At 44.2% G+C, this 24,564-nt stretch overlaps 1 pseudogene; it reads left to right on the top strand.

The window, feature by feature from the left end:
• LOC138666610 (zinc finger protein 420-like) overlaps window positions 1–24,564 on the top strand; it is an 81,164-nt pseudogene that overhangs the window by 16,502 nt on the left and 40,098 nt on the right.

Raw genomic sequence — 24,564 nt, 5'->3', positions numbered from 1 at the left:
CAACTAACAGAATGGTTTTTTTAACAGGGAAAAATGCAAAGTACTACATCTGGGCAATAAAAATGAAAAAAAGCATACAGAATGGGAGAAATAGGGCTAAGCAACAGCACATGTGAAAAAGACTTGGGTATACTAATAGATCATAAACTGAACATGAGTCAACAGTGTTATGCAGGAGCAAAAAATGCAAATGCAATTCAGGGATGTATTAACAGAAGTAGATCACGTGAAGTCATTATTGCCCTCTACTCCTCTTTGGTCAGACCTCATCTGGAATACTGTGTCCAGTTTTGGGCACCACATTTTAAAAAAAGACATCAACAAACAGGAGCAAGATCAGAAAAGAGCGACCAGAATGGTAACCGGTCTGCAAACCATGTCCTATGAGGAACGGTTACAGGATTTGGGAATGTTTAGCTTGCAAAAAAAAAAAAGACTTAATAGCTGTCTACAAATATCTCAAGGGCTGTCACATTGTAGAAGAAGGATCATCTTTATTCTCATTTGCACAAGGAAAAACTAGAAGCAATGGGATGAAACTGAATGGGAGGAGACAGATTAGATATTAGAAAAAACTTTTAGACAGTGAGGATGATCAATGAGTGGAACAGGCTGCCGCGAGAGGTGGTGAGTTCTCCTTCAATGGAAGTCTTCAAACAGAGGCTGGACAGACATCTGTCTGGGATGATTTAGTGAATCCTGCTTTGAGCAGGGGGTTGGACCAGATGACCCAGGAGGTCCCTTCCAACTCTAACATTCTAAGATTCTATACAAACACGGCTCCACTCCTTACACCTCGTACACACACGGCTCTGCTCCATACACCTCATACACACGTGGCTCCTCTCCGTACACCTCGTACACACACGGCTCTGCTCCATACACCTCGTACACACACGGCTCCGCTCCGTACACCTCGTACACACACGGCTCCAATACATCCACCCTGTAACCCCCTCCTGACCCCACACATAAACTTCCCCTCATCCAGCACCATGACAACCAGCACAGCACAGTCCTGCATACACTGAGGCCCCTGATCATGTGACCCCTGACTCCTCCCTTCCTGTGACCTCATCCCAGGTCCTGTGCGCACAGAACAGCCATATATGTGGTGTGCGGCTCTGCAGGTGGAGGTAGGTGCTGGAGATTCCCCATTACTGGGCGGGGGCAGGGGGCAGTAACCCCTCCATTCCCGGAGATAGTGCCCCCAGCTCTGCCATGTGTATATGTACAGTAATAGAACGCTGGCTGTGCTCATGTATACAGGGAGGGCGCTCTGGTTTGGGGACAGATGGTGGAGATTACAGGGAATGGAAATGTCGGGTTTTCTCTCCATAGAAATCTGGATAAATGGAAAAACTAGTTTCTAAAACCAGTATTGCCTCTTGAATTGTCTTTTTGCATCACTGGTAATGATGTCACTTTCTGTTGCACTTATTACGTTATAATGTTTAATGTTTTACTTTGCATCCATGACCTGTAGTTTTGTTGGCAGTTTAGGGGTCTGTCTCTGTGGGGGGCACTTATTTAGTGCGGGGCAGCCCACCTGATCTAATATGTAAGCCGACATGATGCTCTACACGTATCTTTGTGACTTTCTCCCTTTACAAACCTTTATTTTTTTTTACATATTGTTGAAATTCATCAGTTCTCTGCTATAATAATAATACACTTTCCTTCTTATAATCTGTCTCTGAACTTATAAGGAACCTTTCACCTGGATTTGTGCTGACTAATAAAGATACAATGAAGGATGAGCGTATTTGGCAAAATCTGAAATCAGTATAGCAAAAAGAGGGTAATGAACCACTCAAACTTGAAAAAGGGTGCCCAAAAAATTATATGTAAATAGCAAAAAGGGGGACCTAAAATATAACGTTTAATAAGTACTAATTAAAAAACCATATGACACAACATATAATGAAAAAATCGTACATTGACCAACAGGTCAATCAGACAGAGAACTGATAACCAGTCCAAAGAGAAAAAATCAGTAGTCAATTTGGAACCCTTACACAACCTTCAGGGCTTATAATCACAATATGCACCCTGTCAAGTAAAGCAGGGGAACCAACATTACAATTGTATGCTACTGTTAAAGAGATATAACTTGAGGTTCTCTATAAAGTGAAAAAAGAAAGCACCGCTATCTGTCACCAGTAAGAAACCTTCAGATACACGGGGATACACATAAAGCTATTGGAACAATCTCACCAAGTTGTGATGCTGCAGCATTTTGAGATGTGTTCCCCATGTCAAAATAAGAGTCCTTATGGATCAGGTATCGACCATCTAGAATCCGTTGGACTTCCGGACCACCTCCTGCGTTAAAGACCACCTCCCTACGCGTTTCATCTCAGGGAAGAATCCTCAGGGGACACGGCAGTCAGTACGTGGTCAGGGTTTGAAGGAGCGCTCAACCGAGACATGAAATCTCCAGGGAGCCTCTCATCAAATCACCCAAGAATGGCGTCTCTTGGGTGATTTGATGAGAGGCTCCCTGGAGATTTCATGTCTCGGTTGAGCGCTCCTTCAAACCCTGACCACGTACTGACTGCCGTGTCCCCTGAGGATTCTTCCCTGAGATGAAACGCGTAGGGAGGTGGTCTTTAACGCAGGAGGTGGTCCGGAAGTCCAACGGATTCTAGATGGTCGATACCTGATCCATAAGGACTCTTATTTTGACATGGGGAACACATCTCAAAATGCTGCAGCATCACAACTTGGTGAGATTGTTCCAATAGCTTTATGTGTATCCCCGTGTATCTGAAGGTTTCTTACTGGTGACAGATAGCGGTGCTTTCTTTTTTCACCTTATAGAGAACCTCAAGTTATATCTCTTTAACAGTAGCATACAATTGTAATGTTGGTTCCCCTGCTTTACTTGACAGGGTGCATATTGTGATTATAAGCCCTGAAGGTTGTGTAAGGGTTCCAAATTGACTACTGATTTTTTCTCTTTGGACTGGTTATCAGTTCTCTGTCTGATTGACCTGTTGGTCAATGTACGATTTTTTCATTATATGTTGTGTCATATGGTTTTTTAATTAGTACTTATTAAACGTTATATTTTAGGTCCCCCTTTTTGCTATTTACAAAATCTGAAATCACCAGATTGACTTGAATTCATCCGGGTTATTTGGCTTGCCTAATAAACGATTAGATTAAAAAAAATTATACTCGCCTGCCCCAAGGAGGGCGTACATAGAAATCATAGGAACCCTTAGCAAAATTGCTATTTGACCCTCCCACCTCTCCCCACCCACCCCCAAAAAATGTAAATATCTCGGTAGGATAAAAGAAGAACATATCTCATAATTAGTGATGAGTGAGTGTACTCGTTGCTCGGGTGGACACCGAGTATTTGTGACTGCTTGGAGATTTAGTTTTCGTCGCTGCAGCTGCATGATTTGCGACTGCTAGACAGCCTGAGTACATGGGTTGATTGCCTGTTTGTTAGGGAATCCTCACATGTATTCAGCCTGTCTAGCAGCAGCAAATCATGCAGCTGCGGCAACGAAAACTAAATCTCTGAGCACACCCAAAATTCTCGGAGACCACCCGAGCGTGGTCGGGGAAACCGAGTAACTAGTATACTCGCTCATCACTACTCATAATCATTTGCAGCCCTTTCACAATAATTTTGCACTTATTGATGCCCCTTAGTGTTCCCACACACAAAGATATCCTTTCATAGCCCCCATAAAGTATGATGCCAACAAATGTACCTGCCAAACATAGCATGGAACCACCACAGTGAATCCCTCCAAATGCATAGTATGATGACCCCCAAAGTACCCTGCCTCCAAAGTATGATACCCCTACAGTTCTTCCACACAGTATAATGCCCCCGCATGCAATATGATGCATTATTAAATTGTTGGAGACCGAAGTGGGAAGTTTGGATTATGGAGGCTGTTTTTAAGGTTCAGGTGACATGAGCGAGTGATTGATTGAATATAGGTAATACAGGACAGTTCTTTGTTAAATATGACCCCAACACAGCAAGCGTGGTGCTAACTTATACCACCCAAGGAAATTGCAATATCGATTAAAAGGTAGGTTAGTAGAGGGAGGGAACACAAGAAGTTCATTTTGAATTATGAATGGCAGAGGAGAAAAAATAGCACAAAATAGGGTCTTATCCAATAATATTCACTAAAAATTGTATCAATATATGCTGACCTGATCCCAGGATGCAAAGGCTGCTGCAGATCCATGGATGATTTCACCAGAGAAATATGTAACAAATGAAAAGTTTGTGGTCTTTATCGGTGCTGCCGGCTGATGAAGAAACATCAAATGCCAGAGATAGTGTTAAAAAAAGGGTATTTTTATTTTTCTACGCGTTTCGAAGTGTAGCCCACTTCTTCAGGAAACAAAAACCATTTAGTTTCCTGAAGAAGTGGGCTACACTTCGGAATGTGTAGAAAAATAAAACAAATTTACATTATCTCCGGTATTTAATGTTTCTTCATCACCTGGCAGTGCGGATACAGACCACAAACTTTCCATTTATAAGAAGTTCCGTTTGAGAGATTCAGTTTCAGGTAGAGGGAGAACATAATGTTAGAGGCAGTGGACAAACAATCCTTGTTATTTTGTGTGAATTTGGAGGTGATGACAAGAGAAAAGTTTATAATTGGGTGTTATCAGCATAGTGATGATACTGAAAACCAAATCTGATGATGGTTTGTCCAATAGGAGCAGCGTATAGAGAGAATACGGAGCCCATGACTGAACCTTTTGGAACCCTGATAGTAAGGGTCTAAGGCCTCTTTCACACTTCCATCTTTCTTTTTCCATCACAATGCGTCATTTTGTGAAAAAAAACGATCTAGCAAATGTTTCTTCTGGATATGTTTTTTTCTCATAGACTTGTATTAGTGACGGATTGTGACGGATGGCCTTCCGTTTCATCCGTCGTGCACTGGATCCGTCGTAAAAATGCTGTTCGTCGGGCGGAGACAACGTACAGAGGAAAGTTTTTTCTGTACATTGGAAAATCGCTCAGCGACGGATCCTGCGCTGTCCATCATTGGCTATAATGGAAACCTATGGACGCAGGATCCGTCACTGACCTTTAGGCTACTTTCACACTTGCGTTGGTACGGGTCTGTCGCTAAGCGTCGGCGCGACGTACCGACGCACGTTGTGAAAATTTGGCACAACGTGGGCAGCGGATGCAGCTTTTCAACGCATCCGCTGCCCATTGTAAAGTCCCGGGGAGGAGGGCGCGGAGTTCCGGCCGCGCATGCGCGGTAGGAAATGGCGGACGCGACGTACGAAAAAACGTTACATTGAACGTCCAGTGCACTGGCCATCCATCACAATCCGTAGCTAATACAAGTCTATGGGAAAAAATTTTTGCAGGATCCTGCATTCTCAAAAAACGACGGATTGTGACGGAAGCTGAAAAACGCAAGTGTGAAAGTAGCATTAAAAGCAGGAATCCAGCGACAGGTTCCGTCTTTTGAAACTGAGCATGAGCGGAAGAATTTCTTTCTCTCTCTCTCTTTTTACTATTGATGCTGCCTATGCAGCATCAATAGTAAAAAGATATAATGTTAAAAATAATAAATAAAAGATCTTGATATTCTTACCTTCTGGCGTCCCTCACAGCCCTTGCGAAGCTCCCGTTCCCAGTAATGCCTTGCGAGACAATGACCTGTGATGGCGTAGCGGTCTCGAGAGACCGCTGCATCATCGGGTCATTTTGCAAGGCATTACTGGGAACGGGAGCAGCCAACAGCATCGCTAGCATCGGGAAGGCTGCGAGGGACGCTGGAAGGTGAGAATATCAAGATTTTTTATTTTTTTATTATTTTTAACATTATATCTTTTTGCTATTGATGCTGCATAGGCAGCATCAATAGTAAAAAGTTGGTCACACATGTCAAACACTATGTTTGACAAGTATGACCAACCTGTCAATCAGTTTTCCAAGCGATGCTACAGATCGCTTGTAAAACGCTACGTCAAACGCTACTTCAAAAAAATGGATCCAGTGCATCCATTTTTTACAATCTGCACAGGATCCGTCTTTTCAACATTTTGACGCATTGTGACTGATTGTAAAAAGCGGAAGTAAGAGGTAAGGGGAAAACCAAGAAAGCGTTTTCTATGTGCCTGAGATAGTGCAGCATAGTGAGGAAGACAAGGTGATCCATATTACCAAATGCAGCAGAAAGATCCAGGAGAATCAGCAGGGAGTAATGGCCATTACCATTACAGCTCTATAGTTAAAAGGGCAGTTCTGGTGAGGATTTTTTTGTATTTTTTAGTATAGGGGTTATGACGACATGCTTGAATGAAGAGGGAAAGATTTTGGAAGAGAAAGAGGTTAAATGGAATCTGTCAATAGGATCAACCCTCCTAAGCAGATTAGGAGGGAATAGAACATTTCAAAGAGTCGTTTTCCATTGTTGTATAGTCATGTAATGAGGGTGGTAAAGTAGGTATGTTCAGCAAGTTGGAGAGCAAAGTTAAAAGTTTTGAGCATGATCTAATAGCAGATAAAGTTTTCTGCTGAAAGTGATTCTCTCCACTAACGATCGGCACACGGAGCAACACATGAGAAAACGTGTTTGTAGCATCTGCCACGGTTGCCATAGTTTCTGTCATATTGTTTTGCACTTAACAAGTGCTGCTTTATCCAGGGCACTTTAAAACGTCTTATTATAATGTGACAAAGCAAAGTGGAGAGGCGAGGGAGGAGATTGGAACTAAAGATGACTTTAGATTGTTCAAAAGTTGCAGGGTATTGATGGCAAGTAGATTTTTGAATGTGTGGAAAGTGAGGATGTCTTGAGTGGGGCAACAGTTCTTGATAGAGAAAGAAAGAAGTTGTGGTCAGAGAGTGGGAGAGGGGAGTTTGTAAAGTCACACACTAAGCAGAATTGGGAGAAGACCAGGTCCAGTGTATTCACATCTTCATGCGTAGCGGAGTTAGTAAGCTGTGAAAGACCGAGAGAGGAGGTTAGTGAAAGAATATTAGTAGTAGAGTGGATTATCAATGGGGATGTTATCATCCCCATGATGAGAGTAGAAATCACATGAAAGTGTGGAAGCCAGGTTGCAAAGTGATCCAGGAACTGGTTATTTTTGCCTGCAGGTTGAAAAACAATCATCACTCGCAGGCAGAAGTATTTGAAGAGTCTAACTGTATGGACCACCAATGTAATAAATATAAGCAAGGGTACTGGAGTGATAACCTGGAAAGCACATTATGAAAAAAGTAGCAGACAAACACCTCCACCTTGTGTGCTCTTAGGTCAGAGGGTATGCAAAAAATATAGCCCACCATACGAGAGAGCAGCTGCAGTGACTGACTGTTGGATTCAGGTTTTAGTGACAGCCAGAAGGTTAAACATATTGAAAACAATGAAGCCATTGATGTAGGAGAGTTTGGCTAACTGAAAAGATGGCAATAAATTGCAAGCTTTCGAGACTATTCTGGTCTCTTCATCAGGCATAGAATAGCATAAAATCTGAAGAGCCTCATATTTATACACAACAGAGCACAGGAATAATGAAATGGATAAGACAGGCAAAGTGAAGCAGAACTATCAATATGGGAGAGGGAGAAGCAGTTGTGGCCATAAATATTAGAACAGTTCATAGATAAGGAGTGTGAAAGTTTAATTGTCCTGTGATTGAGGTCTGGTCCATGGTTGTGTTGGCCCAAAAAGGTCAGCAGAGCATATTCCTTAGATGATGTAATTTGGCTCTTCATAGAGCAAGAAGACTTGTACTCTATAGCACCACCTGTTGGAAGCAGAAGTCCTCTTCCTCTCTAAGACGACAATTTGCATATTAAATTTCCCAGAGGAGCATTCCACAGTGAAAAAGCCTAATTTTATTGGCATGCCAGAACCAGCATGTCACTCTCCACAAGGAGAAATGTTACCCTTTAGACCTTAGTTGATGTATAAAGACATAAATCCATGAGACATATTCATTCCTGACCAGAGTGTGTCAAAAGTTTTCATCAGTTGTGCTCCCAAAGTTTACAGTCTCTCTGAGATGTGAAGTTACCTTTTAATACAATAAAATGTAAGTAACTTCAATTATTATAGAGACAGAAAAACTTGTGAGTACAAACTTATGACAACTTTTGATATACTCAGAGCAGATATGAATGTGTCGCATGGATTTATGTCTTTCTCCATCAACTAAGAAAAGTGCTCTTCAGGAGCATTACAACCATGGACCAGACCTCAATCACAAGACAATAAAGCTTTCACACTTCTTACCTATGAACTGTTCTGATATTTATGGCCACAACGGTTTCTCCCTATCGCATATTAATACTTCTGCTTCACATAACTTGTCGTATCGATTTCATTATTCCTGTGCTCTGTTGTGTATAAATATGTGACTCTTCAGATTGTGTTAAAGCCTTTTGTTACCATCTTTTCAGTTAGCCATTAAAAGGTATCAACCACTCAGGACTCTCAAATTTTAACATTTTTCTATCTACTGGCTAATGCGGGTACAAAGTTATATGTTTTTCCTGTATCAGTAGTTGGTTAGTGTTTCACATCAGTATTTGTAAGCCAAAACCAGGAGTGGGTGAAAAATGCAGAAGTGGTGCATATGTTTCTATTATACTTTTCCCATGATTGTTCCACTACTGATTTTGGCATACAAATACTGATGTAAAAAACTGACCAAATACTGAACTTGTGAATGTGGCCTAAAAAAACAGTAGAAGCCATGCAATAAATGTTAATAAGTTTATCAGGGTTTCTATGTGCCTTAGGTAGACAGTTACACTGATGAGCAAAAGGGTAACAGTGTTTTGAACTTATGACTTTCAGGCTCCATATCTCATTATCCACTACTGGATTGAATGTGAGACTACCATGATTTTATAGACAATTATCTTGGCTATCTCATACATAAATTTGACTTGCAACTATTTAACATATACACTATGTTCCAAATTATTATGCAGATGACATTTTTCTCGGATTTTCCTAAATGGTCGGTGCAAATGACAGTCAGTCTAATACAAGTCATCACCCGTTAGAGTATACATCAAATTTTATTGAAGAAACCTCCCAATGATAACAGTATAATCTCCAAAATGAATAAAAACTCAAAATGCACTGTTCCAAATTATTAGGCACAGTAGAATTTCTAAACATTTGATATGTTTTAAAGAACTGGAAATGCTCATTTGTGGAATTTGCAGTATTTGGAGGTCACATTCACTGAACAAAAAAGCTATTGAACTCCAAAACATCCTAACAGGTCAAGTTACATGTTAACATAGGAACCCTTCTTTGATATCACCTTCACAATTCTTGCATCCATTGAACTTGTGAGTTTTTGGAGAGTTTCTGCTTGTATTTCTTTGCATGAAGTCAGAATAGCCTCCCAGAGCTGCTATTTTGATGTGAACTGCCTCCCACCCTCATAGATCTTTTGCTTGATGATACGCCAAAGGTTCTCTGTAGGGTTGAAGTCAGGGGAAGATGGTGGCCACACCATGAGTTTATCTCCTTTTATGCCCATAGCAGCCAATGACTCAGAGGTATTCTTTGCAGCATGAGATGGTGCATTGTCATGCATGAAGATGATTTTGTCAGAAACTTTGCAGAGGTCATTTTCACACCTTCAGGAACCTTAAAGGGCCCTACCAGCTGTTTCCCCATGATTCCAACCCAAAACATGACTCCTCCACCTCCTTGCTGACGTCGCAGCATTGTTGGGACATGGTGGCCATCCACCAACCATCCACTACTCCATCCATCTGGACCATTCAGGGTGGCTCAACACTCATCAGTAAACAAGACTGTTTGAAAATTAGTCTTCATGTATGTCTGGGCCCACTGCAACCGTTTCTGCTTGTGAACACTGTTTAGGGGTGGCTGAATAGTAGGTTAATGCACCAGCAAGCCTTTGAAGGATCTTACACCTTGAGGTTCGAGGGACTCCAGAGGCACCAGCAGCTTCAAATATCTTTTTGCTGCTATGTAATGGTATTTTGACAGCTGCTCTCTTAATCCAAAGAATTTGTCTGGCAGCAACCTTCCTCTTTATTAGTGATGAGCAAGTATACTCTTTGCTCGGGTTTTCCAGAGCACGCTCGGGTGGTCTCCGAGTATTTATGACTGCTCGGAAATTTAGTTTTCCTTGCCGCAGCTGGATGATTTGCGGCTACTAGACAGCTTCATTACATGTAGGGATTCCCTAGCAACCAGGCAACCCCCACATGTACTCAGGCTGGCTAGCAGCCGTAAATCATCCAGCTGAAGCAAGGAAAACTAAATCTCAGAGCAATCATAAATACTCGGAGACAACCCGAGTGTGCTCGGGAAAACCTGAGCAAGGAGTATACTCGCTCATCACTACTCATTATGCCTTTATCTGCATGAACTCTGTCTGTGCTGTTTCAGTCTCAAATCTCTTCAGAGTATGATGATTACTCTTAAGTTTTCGGGAAATATCTAATGTTTTAATCCCTTGACCAAGGCATTGCACCTGATGCTTTTTGGCAGCAGAGAGATCCTTTTTCTTTCCCATGTTACCTGAAAACTGTGGCCTGCTTAATAATGTGGAACATCATTTTTAAGTAGTGTTCCTTTAATTAGAATCACCTGGAAAACTAATTATCATATGTGTTTAACCCCTTTCTGACATATGACGTACTATCCCGTCGAGGTGGGGTGGGCCCGTATGACCACCGACAGGATAGTACGTCATACGCGATCGGCCGCGCTCACGGGGGAGCGCGGTCGATCGCAGCCGGGTGTCAGCTGCCTATCGCAGCTGACATCCGGCACTATGTGCCAGGAGCGGTCACGGACCGCCCCGACACATTAACCCCCGACACACCGCGATCAATCATGATCGTGGTGTGCCGGCGGTATAGGGAAGCATCGCGCAGGGAGGGGGCTCCCTGCGGGCTTCCCTGAGACCCCCGCAGCAACGCGATGTGATCGCGTTGCTGTGAGGGTCTCTTACCTCTCCTCCTTGCAGCAGGCCCAGATCCAAGATGGCCGCGGCATCCGGGTCCTGCAGGGAGGGAGGTGGCTTACCAAGTGCCTGCTCAGAGCAGGCGCTTGGTAAGCCTGCAGTGCTGTAAGTCAGATCGCTGATGCAAACTGTCAGATCAGCGATCTGTGATGTCCCCCATCCCGGGACAAAGTAAAAAAGTTAAAAAAAAATTTCCACATGTGTAAAAAAAAAAAAATAATTCCTAAATAAAGAAAAAATAATATTATTCCCATAAATACATTTCTTTATCTAAATAAAAAAAAAAAACAATAAAAGTACACATATTTAGTATCGCCACGTCTGTAATGACCCAACCTATAAAACTGTCCCATTAGTTAACCCCTTCAGTAAGCACCATAAGAAAAAAAAAACGAGGCAAAAAACAACGCTTTATTATCATACCGCCGAACAAAAAGTGGAATAACACGCGATCAAAAAGACAGATATAAATAACCATGGTACCGCTAAAAATGTCATCTTGTCCCGCAAAAAACGAGCCGCCATACAGCATCATCAGCGAAAAATCAAAAAAGTTATAGGCCTCGGAATAAAGCGATGCAAAAATAATTATTTTTTCTATAAAATAGTTTTTATCGTATAAAAGCGCCAAAATATAAAAAAATGATATAAATGAGATATCGCTGTAATCGTACTGCCCCGCAGAATAAAACTGCTTTATCAATTTTACCAAACACGGAAAGGTATAAACGCCTCCCCCAAAAGAAATTCATGAACAACTGACTTTTGATCATTCTGCCTCACAAAAATCGGAATAAAAAGCGATCAAAAAATGTCACGTGCCCGAAAATGTTACCAATAAAAACGTCAACTCGTCCCGCAAAAAACAAGACCTCAAGTGACTCTGTGGACTCAAATATGGAAAAATTATAGCTCTCAAAATGTGGTGATGCAAAAAATATTTTTTGCAATAAAAAGCGTCTTTCAGTGTGTGACGGCTGCCAATCATAAAAATCCGCTAAATAACCCGCAATAAAAGTAAATCAAACCCCCCTTCATCACCCCCTTAGTTAGGGAAAAATTTAAAAATTAAAAAAATGTATTTATTTCCATTTTCCCATTAGGGTTAGGGTTAGGGCTAGGGCTAGGGTTAGGTCTAGGGTTAGGGCTAAACTGGGGCTAGGGTTAAGACTACAGTTAGGGTTGGGGCTAAAGTTAGGGTTAGGGTTTGGATTACATTTACGATTGGGAATAGGATTGGGATTAGGGTTAGGGGTGTGTCTGGGTTAGAGGTGTGTTTAGGGTTACCGTTGGGATTAGGGTTAGGGGTGTGTTTTGATTAGGGTTTCAGTTATAATTGGGGGGTTTCCACTGTTTAGGCACATCAGGGGATCTCCAAACGCGACATGGCGTCCGATCTCAATTCCAGCCAATTCTATGTTGAAAAAGTAAAACAGTGCTACTTCCCTTACAAGCTCTCCTGTGTGCCCAAACAGGGGTTTACCCCAACATATGGGGTATCAGCGTACTCAGGACAAATTGGACAACAACTTTTGGGGTCCAATTTCTCCTGTTACCCTTGGGAAAATACAAAACTGGGGGCTGAAAAATAATTTTTGTGGGAAAAAAAAGGATTTTTTATTTTCACGGCTCTGCGTTATAAACTGTAGTGAAACACTTGGGGGTTCAAAGCTCTCACAACACATCTAGATGAGTTCCTTAGGGGGTCTACTTTCCAAAATGGTGTCACTTGTGGGGGGTTTCTTCCGTTTAGGTACATTAGGGACTCTGCAAACGCAGTGTGATGCCTGCAGACCATTACATCTAAGTCTGCATTCCAAATTGCGCTACTTCCCTTTCGAGCCCTCCCATGCGCCCAAACGGTGGTTGCCCCTCACATATGGGGTATCAGCGTACTCAGGACAAATTGGACAACAACATATAGGGTCCAATTTCTTGGAAAAATACAAAACTGGGGGCTAAAAAATAATTTTTGTGGAAAAATATGATTTTTTATTTTTACGGTTCTGCATTATAAACTTCTGTGAAGCACTTGTTGGGTCAAAGTGCTCACCACACCTCTAGATAAGTTCCTTAGGGGGTCTACTTTCCAAAATGGTGTCACTTGTGGGGGGTTTCAATGCTTAGGCACATCAGTGGCTCTCCAAACGCAACATGGCGTCCCATCTCAATTCCTGTTAATTTTGCATTGAAAAGTCAAATGGCGCTTCTTTGCTTCTGAGGTCTGTCATGCGCCCAAACAGTGGTTTAACTCCACATATGGAGTATCAGCGTACTCAGGACAAATTGTACAACAACTTTTGGGGTCCATTTTCTCCTGTTACCCTTGGTAAAATAAAACAAATTGGAGCTGAAGTAAATTTTTTGTGAAAAAAAGTTAAATGTTCATTTTTATTTTAACATTCCAAAAATTCCTGTGAAACACCTGAAGGGTTAATAAACTTCTTGAATGTGGTTTTGAGCACCTTGAGGGGTGCAGTTTTTAGAATGGTGTCACACTTGGTTATTTTCTATCATATAGACCCCTCAAAATTACTTCAAATGAGATGTGGTCCCTAAAAAAATAGTGTTGTAAAAATGAGAAATTGCTGGTCAACTTTTAACCCTTATAACTCCCTAACTAAAAAAAAATTTTGGTTCCAAAATTGTGTTGATGTAAAGTAGACATGTGGGAAATGTTACTTAAGTATTTTGTGTGACATATCTCTGTGATATACCGTATATACTCGAGTATAAGCCGAGATTTGCCCCTCTCGGCTTATACTCGAGTCACGGTGGGCGGCAGGGGCGGCGGGTGAAGGGGAGAGGGCGCTGAGGCATACTCACCTAGTCCCGGCGGTCCTGACGCTCCCTCTGCCCGTCACACGGTCTTCGGTGCTGCAGCTCTTCCCCTGTTTAGCGGTCACGTGGGACCGCTCATTAGAGAAATGAATATGCGGCTCCACTTTTTGAGATATTTTACACATTCTTTATTACTTTTACGGTTAGGGAAGTTTAGCAGAAATTTTCTATATTTTTGAAAGAGCTTTGAGAGGCTTATATATTTGAAATCCCTCAAAAGTGACCCCATTTAAAAAAAAAAACATATTATGAAAGTTTATTAAATGGGTTGTTCACAACTCAGACAAGCCCTTCTCAGTTGCTATTTTCACTCATAAAATAACAGTCTATATTCCCCTTTGGTGCCAGTGGCGCTGCAGGGATGACGGCTCCTTTGGACCTAACCAACAATCTGGAGGAAGCCAGAAAGCACTTGTTCCTGGTGTCAGTTTCATCCAAAGTACCGTATATACTCGAGTATAAGCCGAGATTTTCAGCCCAAATTTTTGGGCTGAAAGTGCCCCTCTCGGCTTATACTCGAGTCAAGGTGAGTGGCAGGGTCGGCGGGTGAGGGAGTGAGGGTGCTGAGGCATACTTACCTGCTTCCAGCGATCCTGGTGCTCCCCGCCTGTCCCACGGTCTTCGGTGCTGCAGTTCTTCCACTGTTCAGCGGTCACGTGGGACCGCTCATTAGAGAAATGAATAAGCAGCTCCACCTCCCATAGGGGTGGAGCCACATATTCATTTCTCTAATCAGCGGTGCCGGTGACCGCTGATAGAGGAAGAGGCTGCGGCACCGAAGACCATGTGACAGGCAGAGGGAGCGGAACGCCGGGAGCAGGTAAGTATGTCATATTCACCTGTCCGCGTTCCACACGCCGGGCTCTGCTCTGCCTTCGCGTCCTCTTGCTCTGTCTGTTCAGGTCAGAGGGCGCGATGACGCATATAGTGTGCACGGCACCCTCTGTCTGATCAGTCAGTGCGGAGAGACGCCGGGATGAGACGCTGGGATCTGCAAGCAGCGAGGGGAGTATTGCATTTTTTTTTTTTTATTGCAGCAGCAATGGCACAGCTTTATATGGCACAGCTATGGGGCAATAATGAACGGCGCAGAGCACTATATGGCACAGCTATGGGACAATAATGAACGGCGCAGAGCACTATATGGCACAGCTATGGGGCAACAATGAACGGCGCAGAGCACTATATGGCACAGCTGTGGGGCAATAATGAACGGTGCAGAGCACTATATGGTACAGCTATGGGGCAATAATGAACGGTGCAGAGCACTATATGGCACAGCTATGGGGCAATAATGAACGGAGCAGAGCACTATATGGCACAGCTATGGGGCAATAATGAATGGCGCAGAGCACTATATGGCACAGCTATGGGGCAATAATGAACGGCGCAGAGCACTATATGGCACAGCTATGGGGCAATAATGAACGGCGCAGAGCACTATATGGCACAGCTATGGGACAATAATGAACGGCGCAGTGCACTATATGGCACAGCTATGGGGCAACAATGAACGGCGCAGAGCACTATATGGCACATCTATGGAGCAATAATGAACGGCGCAGAGCACTATATGGCACAGCTATGGGGCAATAATGAACGGCGCAGAGCACTATATGGCACAGCTATGGGGCAATAATGAAAGGCGCAGAGCACTATATGGCACAGCTATGGGACACGCCGGGCTCTGCTCTGCCTTCGCGTCCTCTTGCTCTGTCTGTTCAGGTCAGAGGGCGCGATGACGCATATAGTGTGCACGGCACCCTCTGTCTGATCAGTCAGTGCGGAGAGACGCCGGGATGAGACGCTGGGATCTGCAAGCAGCGAGGGGAGTATTGCATTTTTTTTTTTTTATTGCAGCAGCAATGGCACAGCTTTATATGGCACAGCTATGGGGCAATAATGAACGGCGCAGAGCACTATATGGCACAGCTATGGGACAATAATGAACGGCGCAGAGCACTATATGGCACAGCTATGGGGCAACAATGAACGGCGCAGAGCACTATATGGCACAGCTGTGGGGCAATAATGAACGGTGCAGAGCACTATATGGTACAGCTATGGGGCAATAATGAACGGTGCAGAGCACTATATGGCACATCTATGGGGCAATAATGAACGGCGCAGAGCACTATATGGCACAGCTATGGGGCAACGATGAACGGCGCAGAGCACTATATGGCACAGCTGTGGAGCAATAATGAACGGCGCAGAGCACTATATGGCACATCTATGGGGCAATAATGAACAGCGCAGAGCACTATATGGCACATCTATGGGGCAATAATGAACGGTGCAGAGCACTATATGGCACAGCTATGGGGAAATAATGAACGGCGCAGAGCACTCTATGGTACATCTATGAGGAAATAATGAACGGTGCAGAGTACTATATGGCACAGCTATGGGGCAATAATGAACAGTATGGAGCATCTATTTTTATTTTTGAAATTCACCGGTAGCTGCTGCATTTTCCACCCTAGGCTTATACTCGGGTCAATAAGTTTTCCCAGTTTTTTGTGGCAAAATTAGGGGGGTCGGCTTATACTCGGGTCTGCTTATACTCGAGTATATACGGTAATTGCATAAAAATTCAAAGTTGGAAAATTGCGAAATTTTCGCCAAATTTCCGTATTTTTCACAAATAAACGTAGGTAATATCAAAGAAATTTTACCACTATCATGAAGTACAATATGTCACGAGAAAATAATGTCAGAATCACTGGGATCCGTTGAAGTGGTCCAGAGTTGTAACCTCATAAAGGGACAGTGGTAAGAATTGTAAAAATTGGCCTGGTCATTAACGTACAAACCACCCTTGGGGGTAAAGGGGTTAAGATTGATTTCAGTGATCCATTGAGTCCTGAGACACAATACCATCCATGAATTTATTTGAAAAATAAAACAATTAAATCTTTATGACACCTAAATCCAATTTGCATAATAACTTGGAACTTGGTGTACTGTGGGGCAATATGCAGTACGCTTTGGCATCCGAACTCAGATGGAATAAAGAAGCTTTGGTGGCGACATTCTGGAAGGGGCTCTCCGGAGATATTAAGGATGTGCCAGCTGGTCGGGATCTTCCAACCACTCTCGACGATCTGATCTCTCTCGCCATCCATATAGACCTCCGCTTCTGTGAGCATGCTAGTGAAAGGAAACCGCAGCGCCTGGCTCCGTTTTTTCAAGGACTGGAGAAGCCCCGGCATTTTAGAGCGGTAGGAGAAGTCTCTCTAAACGGAGAGGACGTCCTTCAACCCCTGATTCTTACTGTTGCCATTACAACCAGTAAATCACAGTTTGTTGAGTCAGCATATGTGGATTCCGGGGCAGCCGGAAATTTCATCCTTCAGGCTGTAGTGGATCAGTTCCAAATCCCACTTCATCCACTCCAGATCCCCCTGGCAATAACATCTGTTGATGGGAGAACTCTTCGGGAGACGGTTCCTTTGGCTTCTAGCCACTTGAGGTCTGTATTGGGATGCTCCATACGGAGAAAATGGTCTTCTATGTCCTCTCCAATATGCTTCATGCCTTTCTCTTGGGCCTACCATGGCTGCGTCAGCACGAACCTGTCTTAGACTGGAGAACTGGAGAGGTGCTCCGCTGGGGACATTTCTGTCATGGGAAGTGTCTGGCTTCTGTACGCCCTGCTAAGGCCCCATCTAGTCCGGCATCACTGTCCAGTTTGCCATCTTCCTACTGGTCCTTTGCCGACGTATTCGACAAGAAGGAAGCACAGACTTTGCCACCCCATAGGCCGTATGACTGCCCTATTGACTTGATTCCCCAGATCTACACCTCTTAGATGCCGAATTTTCCCTCTGTTCCCAGCTGAGACACAAGCTGTGTCGGACTACATTCAAGAGAATTTGGCCAGGGGGTTCATTCATAAATCCTCTTCACCTGCTGAGGCCAGGTTTTTCTTCATCTCGAAGAAGGACGGATCTCTACGACCCTGTATAGACTATCGAGGTCTCAACCAGATCACAGTAAAAAATAAATATCCTATCCCACTGATTCCAGAGTTGTTTGACCGATTTAAAGGGACTCTGTCACCTGAATTTGGAGGGAACAATCTTCAGCCATGGAGGCGGGGTTTTTGTATGTTTGATTCACCCTTTCCTTACCCGCTGGCTGCATGCTGGCTGCAATATTGGATTGAAGTTCATTCTCTGTCCTCCATAGTACACGCCTGCACAAGGCAAGATTGCCTTGTGCAGGCATGTACTATGGAGGACAGAGAATGAACTTCAATCCAATATTGCAGCCAGCATGCAGCCAGCGGGTAAGGAAAGGGTGAATCAAGAACACAAAAACCCCGCCTCCATGGCTGAAGATTGTTCCCTCCAAATTCAGGTGACAGTGTCCCTTTAAGAGGTGCCAGGATCTTCACCAAATTAGATTTAAGAGGCGACTACAATCTAATCCGCATTCGCCGGGGAGACCAATGGAAGAAGGCTTTCAACACCAGGGACGGACACTTTGAATACCGAGTGATGCCCTTTGATCTCAGTAATGCACCGGCCGTTTTCCAGGACTTCGTCATGATATCTTCCGGAACCTGCTTTATACCTGCGTTGTGGTGTACCTGGACGATATTCTGATATTTTCCCCAGATCTGGCCTCTCACAGACGAGCAGTTGGTCAAGTTCTTCAGCGTCTAAGAGAGAATCGACAATATGCCAAGTATGCGAAGTGTGTTTCCAAACAGTCCTCTCTTCCTTGGGAAAACATTCTTCACATGTATTCAGTGTATCTGTGCTGACTGCAAGTGTGAACAGAACGATGTGGATATGGGTGTGACTAGTTGTGAAATGGGTGTGGTCAGAGGCGTGGCCTAAAATTTGCCGCTACGTGCGCTGCAAACTTTATACCTCTTTCCCTTTTTCAAAATTTGGGAGATATGGTGGTACCGCATTTGCCAGATCACGGCAAGTTCCGCAAATCCCATAGGGAATGAATGAGGCCGAACGCAGCATTGCCGTAAGTGATCCATTACGCGGCAGATGCAGAAAAACTGCCGAATCGGCTGCAAAATGCTACTTTCACATCAGTGATTCTTGCCAAAGTCACTGCCGATAGTGTCATACTCACCAAAGGGGGAGGCAGCACTAAAAGTGCCTAGGGCAGCAGAAACTCTAAATACAGCCCTGACTGCAAGTGTGAACAGAACCAGATCTAGCAAGCTTTGCTCATGGTATTTTAATCCATCACTCCTGTGTTGCTTTTTTTTTTTTTATTTCTCTGTTTTTGGCTTCTGATTTAAAGTGCTCAAAGCTATCCTTTTTTTTCTTCCTTTTTCCAACTGTTTTATGGCCTTGTTCAGCATTGGTTGTTTACCCTGCATAGTAATGCCTGCTCTGGCCTTATGCTAATTGGTTAATTGCTGATTGTGGCCATTTGGTTTCTGATGCTAGCAGTCATTTCATTTCATATATATTTAGTATGGCTGGGATAGCACGTACGCGGGGTCGCGTGTGCAACAGGATCAAGTGCTTGGCAGTTAGACAATGGCAGTTGGACAGGGCAGGAGACAGGTAAGGTGCATAAGTTTTCCAAACAATCATGCTTCTTGGTCAGTCATAATACATTATGCATTGATCATATCAATCTGCTTCTTATTTGTTTTTACTTCTGCTTTCTCACAACTCGCCCACCCTTTAACACATTCTGAGCACTCTCTCTATATCCACCCCCCCTTCTCCCCTCACCCATGTAAAACTCTGAGGCTCTACTGACATTTCTTACCCACTCCAAACCAGCCACTACCTCCATGCAGCACTCAAAACGTTCATACACATCATCCCACCACCTGCTCTTTCTGTTTTTTCTCCTTCTACTAGTTGTAGGAGACATCTCCCCCAACCCTGGGCCTCCCTCCACCAGCATACATTACTCTCCTCCAGCTGCATATAGAAACCCTGCTAATCTTATTAACATTCAGTGCATGCCTTCTCCTATCGCTTTCCACTGTGCTCTCTGGAATGCACGGTCTGTATGTAACAAACTAACTTACATACATGATCTTTTCCTCTCTAATTCCCTTAACCTTCTGGCTATTACAGAAACCTGGATCCAGCACTCAAACACCACCACCGCTGCCGCTCTCTTGTTTGGTGGGCTGAAATTTTCACATACTACCAGACCTGAGAACAGACAGGGTGGAGGTGTTGGTTTGCTCCTTTCATCACAATGTGCTTTCCAGGTCATCCCCCCGGTTCCCTCACTTACATTTCCTTCTTTTGAAATCCATGCCGTCAGACTCTTTAAGCCCTTTTCCTTGCGGGTGGCAGTTGTTTATCGCCCTCCAGGCTTCTCCCGCCTGTTTCTAGACCACTTTGCAACCTGGCTTACTCACTTTCTATCCTGTGACATCCCCACCCTCATCATAGGAGACTTTAACATCCCCATCAATGATCCTCTCTCCCAATCTGCCTCTCATCTTCTTTCTCTAACTTCTTCATTCGGCCTCTCACAATTCACTAATTCTCCTACGCATGAGGACGGGAATACTCTGGACCTGGTTTTCTCCCATCCCGGATCGCTGCATGACTTTACTAATTCCCCTCTCCCGCTCTCGGACCACAACCTTCTTTCCTTCTCTGTCAAGAATTGTCTCCTCACCCAGGACACCCCAACTTACCACATTATCGGAATACACGTACCGTTAATACCCAGCAGCTTATGGACAACCTTCACACATCTTAAAGGGAACCTGTCACCCCGTTTTTTCAGATTGAGCTATAAATACTGTTAAATAGGACCTGCGCTGTGCGTTACTATAGTGTATGTAGTGTACCCTGATTCCCCATGTATGCTGAGAAATACATTACCAAAGTCGCCGTTTTCCCCTGTCAATCAGGCTGGTCTGGTCAGGTGGGCGTGTTCACAGCGCTCTTTTATTCCCCAGCTTTCCGTTGGTGGCGTAGTGGTGTGCGCATGTCCAAGGTCCGAATTCCCTGCGCCCATGTGAAGACACAGCGCGCGATCTGCGCTGTCATCCCTTTCATCGGTGGGGGCGGCCATCTTCCTGGGGCCGCGCGTGCGCAGATGGAGTGCTCTGCTGCACGGGGCTTCAGGAAAATGGCCGCGGGATGCCGCGTGTGCGCACAAGAGATCGCGGCGGCCATTTTCCCAAAGCCGAGATGCAAACTGTTTTTCAGGCTATAGGACTATTATATGATGAACCTAATTCTGTGGATCAAGCTGAGAAGACCTTGTTGGCTCTGTCTCAGGGTCAAGAGGCGGCAGAATTGTATTGTCAGAAATTCAGAAAATGGTCTGTGTTGACTAAATGGAATAATGATGCTTTGGCGGCAATTTTCAGAAAGGGGCTTTCTGAATCCGTTAAAGATGTTATGGGGGGTTTCCCACGCCTTCCGGTCTGAGTGATTCTATGTCTCTGGCCATTCAGATTGACCGATGCCTGTGGGAGCGCAGAACTGTGCGCGCTGTGGCGTTATCCTCAGAGCAAATTTCTGAGCCTATGCAATGTGATAGAATTCTGTCTAGAAAGGAACGACAAGGTTTCAGACGTCAAAATAGGTTGTGTTATTATTGTGGCGACGCTTCTCATGTCATTTCTGTCTGCCCTAAGCAGACAAAGAGGATTGCCAGTTCAATTACCATCAGTACTGTACAACCTGAATTTCTGTTATCTGTGTCCTCGATCTGCTCATTGTCATCATTTTCTGTCATGGCGTTTGTGGATTCAGGCGCCGCCTTGAATTTAATGGATTTTGAGTTTGCCAAGCGTTGTGGTTTTCCCTTGCAGCCTTTGCAGAACCCTATTCCTTTGAGGGGCATTGATGCTACACCCTTGGCTAGAAATAAGCCCCAGTTTTGGACACAGGTAACCATGCGCATGGCGCTAGCCCATCAAGAAGATTGTCGATTTCTGGTGTTGCATAACTTGTATGATGCTATCGTGCTGGGTTTTCCATGGTTGCAGGTACATAATCCTGTGTTGGACTGGAAGTCCATGTCTGTGACTAGTTGGGGTTGTCAGGGGGTTCATAATGATGTTCCTTTGATGTCAATCTCCTCTTCTTCACCTTCTGAGATTCCAGAGTTTTTGTCTGATTTTCAGGATGTATTCGATGAGCCCAAGTCCAGTTTTCTTCCACCGCACAGGGACTGTGATTGTGCTATTGACTTAATTCCAGGCTGTAAGTTTCCTAAGGGTCGACTTTTTAATCTATCTATGCCTGAACATACCGCCATGTGGAGCTATATTAAGGAGTCTTTGGAGAAAGGGCATATTCGGCCATCTTCTTCACCGTTGGGAGCGGGGTTCTTTTTTGTTGCTAAAAAAGATGGTTCCTTGAGACCCTGTATAGATTATCGCCTCTTGAATAAAATCACGGTCAAGTTTCAATACCCTTTACCTTTGCTTTCCGATTTGTTTGCTAGGATTAAGGGAGCTAGTTGGTTTACCAAGATTGACCTTCGAGGGGCATATAATCTTGTTCATATTAAGCAGGGTGATGAATGGAAAACTGCGTTTAATACGCCCGAAGGCCATTTTGAATACCTTGTGATGCCATTCGGACTCTCTAATGCTCCATCTGTTTTTCAGTCCTTCATGCATGATATCTTCCGGACTTATCTTGATAAATTCTTGATTGTATATTTGGACAATATTTTGATTTTTTCCGATGATTGGGAGTCTCATGTGCAACAGGTCAGGATGGTATTTCAGATCCTTCGTGACAATGCCCTGTTTGTGAAAGGGTCTAAGTGTCTCTTTGCGGTGCAGAAAGTCTCTTTTTTGGGCTTCATTTTTTCTCCTTCGTCAATAGAGATGGATCCGATTAAGGTTCAGGCCATTCATGATTGGATTCAGCCCACATCCGTGAAGAGCCTTCAGAAATTTTTGGGTTTTGCAAATTTTTATCGCCGTTTCATTGCTAATTTTTCCAGAGTGGTTAAACCCTTGACCGATTTGACGAAGAAGGGCGCTGATGTGGCGAATTGGTCCTCTGCGGCTGTCTCTGCCTTTCAGGAGCTTAAACGTCGATTTACTTCTGCTCCAGTGTTGCGCCAACCGGATGTTTCTCTTCCGTTTCAGGTTGAGGTTGACGCTTCTGAGATTGGGGCAGGGGCCGTTTTGTCTCAGAGGGATCCTGTTGGTTCCTTAATGAAACCGTGTGCCTTCTTTTCCCGTAAGTTTTCGCCTGCTGAACGCAATTATGATGTCGGCAATCGGGAGTTGTTGGCTATGAAGTGGGCGTTTGAGGAGTGGCGACATTGGCTTGAGGGAGCTAAGCACCATATTGTGGTCTTGACCGATCATAAGAATTTGATTTACCTCGAGTCTGCTAAACAGCTGAATCCTAGACAGGCTCGATGGTCCTTGTTTTTTTCCCGTTTTGATTTCGTGGTCTCGTACCTTCCGGGTTCTAAGAATATTAAGGCTGATGCCCTCTCTAGGAGTTTTTTGCCTGATTCTTCTGAGGTCTTAGAGCCGGTCGGTATTCTGAAAAGAGGGGGTGGTCCTTTCTGCCATTTCCCCTGATTTACGACGGTGTTATGGACCTGGTGGTTAGGAGCACCCGGAACGACCTGATGGTTAAACTCACACAGGACAAGCTCTGGGAAGTGGGAGCTCTGCTGACCACGCAGAGTGTGCAAAAAGACCTCCGCACCGACTCACGGTGCGGAGGTGCCACTCTGCATCCCAGAGCTTCCAGCTAGCAAGGCAAAATCATGATAGGCAAGCTGGACAAGAAAACAATGAACAAATAATTAACTAGCAGGGACTTAGCTTCTGCTGGAGTAGACAGGTCACCAGAAAGATCCAAGAGCAAACTGAACCAGTACAAGAACATTGACAGCTGGCAAGGAGTAACGATCAGAGTGGAGTTAAATAGAGCAGCCAGCCAAAGAATAAACTAAGTCACCTGTGGAAGGAACCTCAGAAGCAGCAGCTCCACTCACTGCCACCAGAGGGAGTCCATGGACAGAACTCGCCGAAGTACCATTCATGACCACAGGAGGGAGTTCGATAACAGAATTCACAACAGTACCCCCCCTTGAGGAGGAGTCACCGAACCCTCACCAGAGCCCTCAGGCTGATCAGGACGAGCCAAATGAAAGGCACGAACTAGATCGGCAGCATGAACATCAGAGGCCAAAACCCATGAATTATCTTCCTGACCATAACCCTTCCACTTGACCAGGTACTGGAGTTTCCGTCTCGAAATACGAGAATCCAAAATCTTCTCCACCACATACTCCAACTCCCCCTCGACCAACACCGGGGCAGGAGGATCAACGGAGGGAACCATAGGCGCCACGTATCTCCGCAATAATGACCTATGGAACACATTATGGATGGCAAAAGAAGCTGGAAGGGCCAAACGAAATGACACAGGATTGAGAACTTCAGAAATCTTATACGGACCAATGAAACGAGGCTTAAACTTAGGAGAGGAAACCTTTATAGGAACATAACGAGACGACAACCAAACCAAATCCCCAACACGAAGTCGGGGACCAACACAGCGCCGGCGGTTAGCGAAACGTTGAGCCTTCTCCTGGGACAATGTCAAATTGTCCACCACATGAGTCCAAATCTGCTGCAACCTGTCCACCACAGTAACAAAAGCACAAGAAACAAGAGCCATCAAAATATCTGCACACCACCAAAGTTATGATAAAAATAATATAAGCTTTATTGGGAACATAATTAAAAACATCTAAAATCACACATAACCTCCGTGC

This window comes from Ranitomeya imitator, chromosome 2 (genome assembly GCF_032444005.1).
Source record: "Ranitomeya imitator isolate aRanImi1 chromosome 2, aRanImi1.pri, whole genome shotgun sequence".
NCBI classification, from domain to species: domain Eukaryota; kingdom Metazoa; phylum Chordata; class Amphibia; order Anura; family Dendrobatidae; genus Ranitomeya; species Ranitomeya imitator.
The sequence above is the reverse complement of the archived record's forward strand: the minus strand, read 5'-3'. Positions and strand labels throughout refer to the sequence as shown.